Source organism: Dasypus novemcinctus, chromosome X (assembly GCF_030445035.2).
Source record: "Dasypus novemcinctus isolate mDasNov1 chromosome X, mDasNov1.1.hap2, whole genome shotgun sequence".
Lineage (NCBI taxonomy): Eukaryota > Metazoa > Chordata > Mammalia > Cingulata > Dasypodidae > Dasypus > Dasypus novemcinctus.
In genome coordinates, this window is record NC_080704.1 from 34,188,399 (window position 1) to 34,199,516 (window position 11,118).

The following is an 11,118-nucleotide window of genomic DNA, read 5'->3' on the forward strand; positions in this document are numbered from 1 at the left end:
TTCATGGATGACATGACCACACTTTTCTTGTCCAGGTCAAGTTCTCAGAGACACATGAGTGCAAACAACATCTACTGCTTATTAAAATGAAGAAGTGGGGAGTGGATGTGGCTCCAGTGGTTGAGCACCTGCTTCCCACATGGGAGGTCCAGGTTTGGTCCCCAGTACCTCCTAAAAACAAGGAAACAAACAATAAGAAAACAAATGAAAAAGCCAACTCAGGGGAGCCAATGTGGTTCAGTGGTTGAGCATCAGCTTCCCACAAGGTCCAATCACTAGCCCTGGTACCTAAAAAAAAAAAATGGATAAATTTGCTCTGATAAGGAGAGTTAGCCTTAGGTGAGGGAAATAGGTATCTGACTATGTGGCATGATTCAGGTAAAATCCAAATGGCTTCTTTCTCTGCCCTAATACAAATCCAAATAGATCTCTGGTCCTCTTACTGCCTTTCTCCCAGGCTGGAGAGTATACACAGAACCAGAAGAAGATGGTGCTGTTCTTATAACACAGCAAGGGGGTGCTATGCCAAGTGGATGGGTTTGGAACATTTGGCAAAACGAGAGGACAATGAGACAGAAAACAAATCCAGTCTTGAAACTTGAAACACAAGCAGAGTCTAGTTCATCTTCCATGTGAGGAATTATAAAGTAGACAAATACCAATAAAAATAATATAGTTTTTAAAAATCTAAAAAAAAACGGAATTGTGAGGCACTAAGCTAGGGATATAAGGGATAGAAATGAGAAAGAAACCATGTCCTGCCCTCAAGGAGTTTACAGTTTACCTTGAGAGATAACACATTTGCATATAAAATCACATATAACAGTCGAAGACAGTACAGTACAGGTATGAACTAACTGATCACAGAGCAGAGAAATGTTTGAGCTAAATTATTATAAGATGCTTTTGCCCTTTTTCTTAATGATTATTTTGTGAGAGTACATGGAAATTTTTCTGGGGCTGGAAATTAATGTTTAGTAGAACATACATGGGAGTTGAAAGGCGTTCTCTTTTTCTTAAAACCAAAACAAAGATAAAAAGATAATCTAGAGAGAACTAGCAATACAGAGGCAGAGTAAGGAGCTCCTAGAGTCAGCTCCTGCAACAGGGCAGTTAGTAAACACCCAGAGCTATCTGGAGCTAGCTGAAGCACCTGTTTGGGGACTCCAGAGTATCAGAAGCGCATCCTGCAACATACCTGGAGGAGTGGAAGGAGGAGACTGCCCATCTGCAGAGAAGACTCGTAAGTAGAGCACTCCACACCCTGGAGGCCAGTGTCCTATCCCTGACAAAGGAGAAAGCTGGGAGAAGCTTCATTGGTCCCTGGGGCAATGAGGACAGCTTGAGCCTCCACACTTGATAGCATCAACTACATCCTTGGCTCCTACTGCACAATCAGCAAGGAAGAAAGCACAGGAAGCCCTAAACTAAAGAGAAAAACTATACCCAGAATAAATACTCTAGTAAGCCAGATGCCAAGACACCAACAAAAAATTACAATCTTCACTAAGAAACAGGAAGCTATGGCCCAGTTAAAGGAACAAGATAAGCCTCCAGATGACATAAAGGACTTCAGACAACTAATCATAGATGTTCAAACAAATTTCCTTAATAAATTCATTGAGATGGCTAAAGAGATTAATGATATTTAGAAGATATTGGATGAGCACAAGAAGACTTTGAAAGCATACATAGAAAAATAGCAGATCTTATGGGAATGAAAGTCACAATAAATGAAATTTAAAGAAACATTGGAATCATATAATAGCAGATTTGAGGAGGCAGAAGAAAGGACTGGTGAGATTGAAGAAATGTCCTCTGAAAGTGAACATACAAAAGAAGAGATGAAGAAAAGAATGGAAAAATTTGAACAAGTTCTCAGGGAACTTAAAGACAGCAAAAGCCATGCAAACATATGTGCCAGGAGTGTCCAAGAAGGAGAAGAGAAAGGAAAAGGAGCAGAAAGAGTATATAAAGAAATAATCATAGAAAATTTCCCAACCCTGTTGAAGGACATAGATATCCATGTCCAAGATAAACAACATACTCCCATCCAAAAAAATCTGAATAGACCCCCTCCAAGACACATACTAATCAGAATGTCAAATGCCAAATACAAAGAAAGAGTTCTGGGAAGAGCAAGAGAAAAGAAATGCTAAACATATAAGGGTTACCCAATAAGATTAAGTGGTGATTTCTCACTAGAAACCATGGAGGCAAGAAGACAGTGGTATGATATATTTAAGATACTGCAAGAGAAAAACTTCCAGCCAAGAATCTTATATCTGGCTAGATTGTCTTTCAAAAAAGGAGGGTGGGTTTAGCATATTCACAGATAAACAGAAACTGAGAGAATTTCTAACCAAAAGACCAGATTTTCAGGAAATTCTAATGGGTGTGGTAGAGCCTGAAAAGAAAAGACAGGAGAGAGAGTCCTGGAAGAGAGTCTAGAAATGATGATTTTTCAATAAACTTAAACAAAAGTGTCAAAAGAGTGGGGAAAATAAAATATGGCAGATAAAACTCAAGTAGGAATAAACTTAACCAATGATGTAAAGCACTTGTATTAAAAAGAGGTCTAAATAGGAAGAACATTCCATGCTCATGGATTGGAAGACTAAGCATCATTAAGACAGCAATTCTACTCAAATCCATATACAGATTCAATGCAATCCTGATATAAATTCTACCAGCATTTTTTTCAAAAATTGAAAACATGACTATCAAATTTATTTGAAAGGGTAAGGGGTCCTGAACAGCCAGAAACATCTTAAAAAGGAAAAGCAAACCCTCATCTCCAGACTTTAAATCATATTACCTACCTATAATGGTAAAAACAGCATGGTACTGGTCTAAAGACAGACATGTAGACCAATGGAACCAAACTGATGGTTCAGAAACAGACCCTCACATGTATGATCAGGTAATTTTTGACTAGCCTGTCAAACTCACACAGCTTGGGCAGAACGGTCCATTCAACAAATGGTGATGAAAGAACTGGATATCCATAGCCAAAAGAAGGAAGGAGGACCTCTTTCTCACACCTTATCCAAAAATTATCCAAAAATATGGATCAAAAACCTAAATATAAAAGTAAGAACCATAAAGCTTCTAGAAGAAATTGTGGGAAAATATCTTCAAGCCCTGGTGGTAGGTGGTGGATTTGTAAAGGAGATAAGAGGAGGACTGAGATGGACTACTGATGTTAATGTATGTAGAAGTTTTAATTAGCTTTAATGTAAAAGTGTGGAAATGTAGAGTGGATGGTAACGCATAGTGAGTAACAGCTAGTTTATAAACAGGGATGTGGCTGAAGATGGTAGTCTAGGGATGTAAATGCCAATTGACAGAATGCTGGAGAATAATCTAGTAACTGAATAGCACAGTAAACCAAGAGGTGGATGAGAATTGTGGTTGATGGTATACAGATGCAAGAGTGTCCCTTCTGAGCTAGAGCAAATGTATATCACTATTGCAGGGTGATGGGAATGTGGAGAAGCATGAGAAAAATACAACTGGAGTGACCTATGGACTGTGGTTAGCAGTAACAATATAATATGCTAGCATCTATGCCAAAGATATACTGTGTTGATAATGTGGCAGTTCGGAGAATGTGTGCCAAATGTACACTATGGATGTGGTAACAATCAGATGATATTATCTTATCTGTAACAAATGTTCCACCACAGTGTAGTGTGTTGATAGATGGATGTTGTTTGGGAATTCTGCCCATGTGCATGATTGTTTATAAGTGTACAATTTCTGTCATAAAAACTGTATTTAAAAAATAATAACGTGGGTTGGGGGGGAAATAACCCAAATGTAAGTTAAGGACTATAATTGGTAGTAAGATTTTTACAATATTCTTTCACAGTTTGTAACAAATGTCTCATGACAATGCAAGGTGTTGGTGGAGAGTTGATGTATGGGACCCGTGAATGATATTATGCATGTTTGCTTTGTAAGTTCACAACTTTTACTATACACTTATTCTTTATGTATGTCCATATATAAATGATATAAAGATAATAATAATAATAGGGTGATTTGGGGGAAAATACTTTGGTTAGTAGTAATATTTTGACATTGCTTTTTAATCATTAGTTTAAAATGTTTAACAACAGTGCAAGGTATTTGTGGTAGGGTGAGTTATGAGAGTCCTGTATGATGCTATGTATGTTTGTTTTGTAAGTTCACAACTATTACTACATATTTATTGTTTATGTACGTTTATGTGTGTGTGATATACTTCAATAAATTTTTTAATTAAAAATCTAACTTTTTTCATTTTTCCAAGCCTAACTAAAAATCACATGAACCAATCAGCAAGAACTGATTGAGTGCCAACCACAGATGAGATGGCCTATATTTGTGCAGCATTTAAGAAGTTACCAAAACACATGTTTATGTTTTCTAGGCCTCCTCATAATTTCCCTGATACCAAAAGATCAACTTGACCACGATGATGCTTGGTATATGTTTCTGCCACCAAAGGCCCTTGCCTGAGGAAGGATGGAGACATAAGTCTCCTACATGAGAAGAAAAGAAGTATAAGAACACAGTAAAATTTAAAAATACTGGACTATGAATCAGAAGATTTTGATGTGTGCCCTCATGTTGCTGATCCCACTGAGTGAACCTAAAGAAATGACCTTATTGGAATTCTATTCTTTTTTCATTTATATAACTAGGAAATAATTTGGTCCAAAGGATTACTAAAAGGTTAAAATCAAATGGTGTACATGCATATTTAGAGATATTACAGTTTCAGTTACAGACCACTGCAATAAAGTGATTTTAATAATAAAATGATTTACATTAATTTTTTTGGGTATCTCAGTGTATATAAAAGTTATGTTTACACTATACTCTAGTCTACTAAGTGTATAAAAGGATTATGTCTAAAAGAACAATGCACATACCTTATGGTTGTGCGTGAAAACGACAGGACATTTTGATGAGGTTACATAAGTTAAGGTGTGTCCCACCTCAACCAGGATGGGTCTTAATCCTAGTATTGGGATCTTTTATAAACAGAACGAATTCAGACAAAGAGAGAAACAGCCACAGAAGCAAGAAGCTGCAATCTATGAAACCCAGAAAAGAAGGGAGAGACCAGCAGACACTGTCACATGCCTTGCCAAGTGGCAGAGGAACAAATGATCACTGGCAGCTGATCTTTGGGAAGAAAGCATCACCTTGATGATGCCATGTTGTAAATAGATGTGCAGTAATCCAGGTTTTTATTCTATTTATAGAGCACAGGCAGAATAGATTTAGCATAGTTCTTAAGGGCTCTAGAATTTTTGGAATGGCAAATGAGCAGTGACTTCAACTTAAAGTAACTGCTGCATAAGTTCCTAACAAGAGAGTGAGCCTGTCCTTTGAAGCTTTGAAGTCAGGCATTGACTTCTTCTCTCTCCCTATGAAAGTCCTAGACGGCATCTCCTTCCAATAGAAGACTGTTTTGTCTACAGTGAAAATCTGATGCTTAGTGTAGCCACCTTCATCAATCAGCTAGATCTTCTGGATAACTTGTTTCAGCTTCTACATCAGACCTTGCTGCTTCTCTTTGTACTTTTATGTTTTGGAGATAGCTTCTTTCCTTTAAACTCATGAACCAACCTCTGCTGGATTCAAATCCAGTAGTTTCCTTACTTCTCTCAGCCTTCACAGAACTGATGAGAGTTAGGGCCTTGCTCTGGATTAGGCTTTGGCTTAAGGGAATGCTGTGGCTGGCTTGATCTTCTATCCAGATCACTAAAAATTTCTCCATATCAGCAATAAATCTGTTTTGCTTTCTCATTCAGGTGTTCACTTGCATAGCACTTTTAATTTCCTTCAAGAAGTTTTCCCTTTGCATTCAAGGCTTGGCTACCTGTTTGGTGCAAGAGGCCTAGCTTTCACCCTATGTCAGCTTTTGACATACCTTTCTCACTAAGCTTAATCATTTCCAGCTTTGATTTAAAGTGGGAGATGTGTGACTCTTCACTTGAACACTTAGAGGCTATTGTAGAATTATAAATTGGTTTAATCTCAATATTGTGTCTCAGGGAATGGGGAGGCTCAAGGAGAGAGAGGAGACAGGGGGAACAGCCAGTCAGTAGAGCACCCAGAACACATACAATATTTATCAGTTATGTTTACCATTTTATATGGGCACAATTCATGGTGCCCAAAAACAATTACAATAGTGACATCATATCACAGATCACCAAAACAGACATAATAATAATGAAAAAGTTGAAGATATTGTGAGAATTACCAAAATGTGACTCAGAAGTGATATCATCAGCATGTTGATATAAGATATCCCCTGGAAAATTTCCTCTAAGTATCAACTAATAAAAGGACAAATCCCACTTGTTTGGAACTCTGGAGTATGATAGAGATTGGAGAAGGACTCCACAAATTCTGAATTGAAGAAATAGAAAAAGAAACACCAAAATCAGGTAGGAGATTTACAACCCAGACCAGCCAGACTGGACCACTCCTTCTTACCCCATACAGCCTAAGAGTCACACAGAAGGGCGGCGGACTTGGCCCAGTGGTTAGGGCATCTGTTTACCACATGGGAGGTCTGTGGTTCAAACCCCGGGCCTCCTTGACCCGTGTGGAGCTGGCCCATGTGCAGTGCTGATGCGCACAAGGAGTGCCCTGCCACGCAGGGGTGTCCCCCGCGTAGGGCAGCCCCACGCGTAAGGAGTGTACTCCCTAAGGAGAACCACCCAGTGTGAAAGAAAGTGCAGCCTGCCCAGGAATGGTGCCGCACACACAGAGAGCTGACACAACAAGAAAAGAAACACAGATTCCTGTGCCACGGACAACAACAGAAGTGGACAAAGAAGACGCAGCAAATAGATACAGAGAACAGACAACCGGGGTGGGGGAGAAGGGGAGAGAAATAAATAAATAAATAAATCTTAAAAAAAAAAAAGAGTCACACAGAGCCATCTCAGCCTAGGTTCCTCCTGGTGTGGTTCAGATGATAGAGTCACTCACAGCAGCAAATTAAACCTCACCCATATCCAGGCAAAAAGAACCAAGTCTGCAGAGAACCGGGGTGTAATACAAGCAACTGAGGAGTGAAACATACAAAAGTGCCCCCAAAGAAAAAAGAGACCATAGCAGAACTATTGGCAATGTGTACACACATTCAATCCAGTACCTGTTTGCTGGATTACCTTAATGCAAAACAGAACTTCTACATTGAGTTCATCTGGCTCCCTGGGGAGCATATCCTAATGGGGAAGAAACTGGGGACAGAAAAGCCTCACAGAAAAGAAGGGGGAAGGAAATGAGACAGAATGGGTCCCAGAACTGAAAAGTGAAATGAAAAGGGGGCACTGAATTAGGGAAAGAATTTAAACAAATCATAGAAAATTCTACATGAAAGTGAACAGAACAGATCAAGATTTTCAGAAAAGGAACAGAGGAAGGGAAGTTTTCTCCTGGAGGTGAAACAATTCTATGTAAAATGGCAATATTAAAAATATTGCATATATAACTGTTTTTCTTTGAAACTGAACAAATATATATTAATGTTACAAGATGTTAATATCATACAAAAAAAAAACCACATTATGCTAAGTGGAAGTAACCAGACACAAAGAAATACATACTGTATGATTTCATTTATATAAAATGTAAATAAAGGGAAGTGGATGTGGCTCAAGTGACAGAGCTTCCACCTACCATATAGAAGGACCTGGGTCAATCCCTGGGGCCTCCTGATGAAAAAGAAGAAGAGAATGGTTGCCCATGCCACAAGCCAGTGCCTGCATGAGTGCCCATGTGGTGAGCCAGTGCCCGCATGAGTGCCTGCATGGTGAGACTGTGCCCCGCACAAGTGAGTCATGCAGCAAGATAATGACACATCAAAAGAGAGACAAGGGAAGAGTCAAGGTGAAGTGCAGCAGAAACCAGGAACTGAGGTGGCAAAATTGACAGGGAACCTCTCTCCCCATCAGAGGTCTCCAGGATCGAATCCCAGAGAGAAAAGGAGAAGAGAAAACAACACAGACAGCAAAAACAGCAGGGCAGGATGAGGGGAAGAGGGGAAAATAAATACATAAATAAATATTTTTTAATGTAAATAAAAATCAATTCATAAAGATGAAATTAGATTAGTGATTATGTAGGACTGGGGAAGGATAGAGGGATTGAGAGATGATGGCTAAGGAGTGTGTAGCTTTTCTTTTTGGAGTAATGAAATTGATCTAAAATTCTTTGCAGTGATGAATGCACAACATTGTGATTATACCAAATACCATTGATTGTACACTTTGGATGAAGTGTATGCTTTATTAATATGTACCAAAAAAATTGTTGCTTTTTTAAAAATTACAACTTATCCAGAACAAGAATCAGGTGCAGAGATCTGAGAAAAATTGAAAAGTAAAACTTGGGCTGCTCCAGAGGTCCAGAATAAGTTGGACTAAGCAACAAATAAGAGACTTAGAACAAAGTCAATCAACCAAAAAACCCTAGGCAAGAGGAAGAAATTGATCTTCAGAGTAAACACATCCAAATAATCAGATGCCCAGACTGCAGTAAAAAATTACAAGTCAAACAGAAACAGGAAGATATGGCTCAGCCACAGGAAGAAATTAAAATTTCAGAGAAGACACTGAATTTGGAACAATTAATCAAATAATTTCAACTAAAGCCCCCAAATCAATTCAAGGAGATGAAAGAAAGAAAACATAGGTAGAAATAAACTAATGGTGGATATAGAGCTAAAGGATATTTTATAAAGCAATGTATGTGCATAAAGAAAAATTAGAAAGTTTAAAAAGAAACAAAACAAAAATTAAGGAGACGAAAAGAAAAATAATGTAGATTAAAAGTAAACCAGAGAAATATAGCAGCAGAACTGAACAGGCAGAAGAAAGAATTAGTGCCCTAGGAGACAGAAACATTGAAATCATACAGTCAGAAGAACAGATAGAGAGAAGAATAGAAAAGAATTGAGCAGTGTATCAGGAACATGAGTGACAGCATGAAGCATAAGAACATACGCATCATGAGTAAAGAGGGAAAAAGGGGCAGAAAGTATATTTAAGGAAATAGTGGCTAAAAATGTCCCAACTCTTATGAAAGACATAAATAGACATCCCCAACAAGTGCAACATACTCCAAACAGAATAAACCCTGATAGACACACTCCAAGTTACATGCCTATCAGAATGACAACGGCTAAAGGTAAAGAAAGAATTCTGAATGCAGCAAGAGAAAAGCAATTCATCACTTATGAGGGATTCTCAATAAGATTAAGTGTCAATTTCTCATCAGAAACCAGGGAGGCAAGAAGGTGGTGGTTTGATATATTTAAGGTACTGAAAGAGAAAACCACACCCAAATTCTTTATCCAGCAAAATTGTCCTTCAGAAATGAGGGAGAGTTTAAAATATTCACAGATAAGCAGAAACTGAGATAGTTCATCATCAAAACACCTGCCTTACAATAATTGCTAAAGGGATTTCTTCAGATTGAAAGGAAAAGACCGGAGAGAGTAAATTGGATTAGGGAAGAAGTGAAGATCTTCAGTAAAGGTATTTAAAAGGGTAAATGTCAAACCCAAAAGTACTGTATTCTCAACATATAAATCTACTCTTTAATTCATACAAGTCAAAATACAATTGGAAAATTGTTGGCAAGATGGCATCTGAGTGAGTGCACCTTTCAGTCTCTCCTGCGAAGAGGCGGCCGAGTGGGGTTGGCATCTTGCCATCTTGCCCGAGCGGGCTGTCTTGGAGGCTGGCAGGGCGGAGGGTGTGTGGACATCAATTTGGAGAGAGAGTGGTGGAGGTGGTGCTTGCTGAAGGTAAAATTGCGGCTTACAAGTACAGAGGTCGGAAGCTGTGGGCTGGCGGGAGACTTCCCCCAAGGGCTGGCGGCCCGCGGTGTTTCCTGAGAACTCTTGGTTGTGCGTTGGCATTCCTGGGCCCTTTAGTCCCTGGATGCATGGTTCCCAGGTCCGTGTCCCCTGAGCCCTCATAGCACGTGTTCCACAGACCTATGTGCCCTGGGTCTGCAGAGTCCTGGATTTCCCTTTCCCAAGTCCAGTGCACCTGGAGGTCTGGGATTGCCTTTGCCCTTAGGTTTTGGACTGACTCTGTGGATGGGAGGGATTCGGTGGAGAGTGCAGTAGGGGGCCCTGGTTAGTGTGGGTTTGATTCTCTGGTGTTCCTCCCCCCCCCCTTTTTTTTCTTTTCTTTTTTTCTTTTTTTGCGCTTGGAGGGGCATACCGGCTGGCTTGGGGAGAGTCTGGGAAGAGAGGAGTGGCGAATCTGCTGAGAAAGCTCAATTCACCCAAATACCCTGGGATAGGAAACTTGGCCTGGGAGAAGGTAGAGTCAGAAAACCAACAAGCCCTCTCATAGCACACCTAAAGGAAAGGGACTGTAGGAGCTACTTTCCAAGCCTCCAGTAGCATACTTGGGGTTCCTGGTGAGGTGTGAGTGCGCTCTCTCTGGAAATTAAGAGTCATTGTTTTCTGTGTGGAGCTGATTCAACAAGGACCCACTTTTATCTCCTACCAGACCTCTTAGGCAGCTTTCCTGCTGCTTGGGAGAGAGGGAAGTGAGGAAGGGAGAAAAGGGGGAACTTGAGATCCCTAAGCGTTTTATTTAACTACAAACAGGATTCCTAGCTTGAAAGTTTCCCTAGTATTTGGTTGGTTTTTCCTTGTTTTTCCTTCCTCTTTATCACCCCAAGGCCCTTTTTTCTTTCTTTCTCTTTTTCTTTTTTCCTGCTTACTTCCCCACTCCTTTTTGTCCCATTTTTTTCTCTAATTCTTTCTTTCTCTGCCTTCTTATTCTTCTTACATTAGGTGCTGCAGGGAGAGTTTCACATTTGCTGTATTTCCTCATCCTCCATTTACCCTTTTCTCTGTGTATTGATTTTGGCCACCAACACTATTCCCTTTCCTCTACATCTTTCTATCCTCCATCATTGATTGTTTTTCTTACATTACACCTCTCTATGTTTGCCCCCTTATTTTTTTGACTTTTTATTACTAATACCTTTGTTCTGCTTTCTGCCTTATATCCACTCTTTATATTATTGTCCTCTCTTTTATCTTTCCCTCTCTCCTGAACACACAGACCTTTTAAT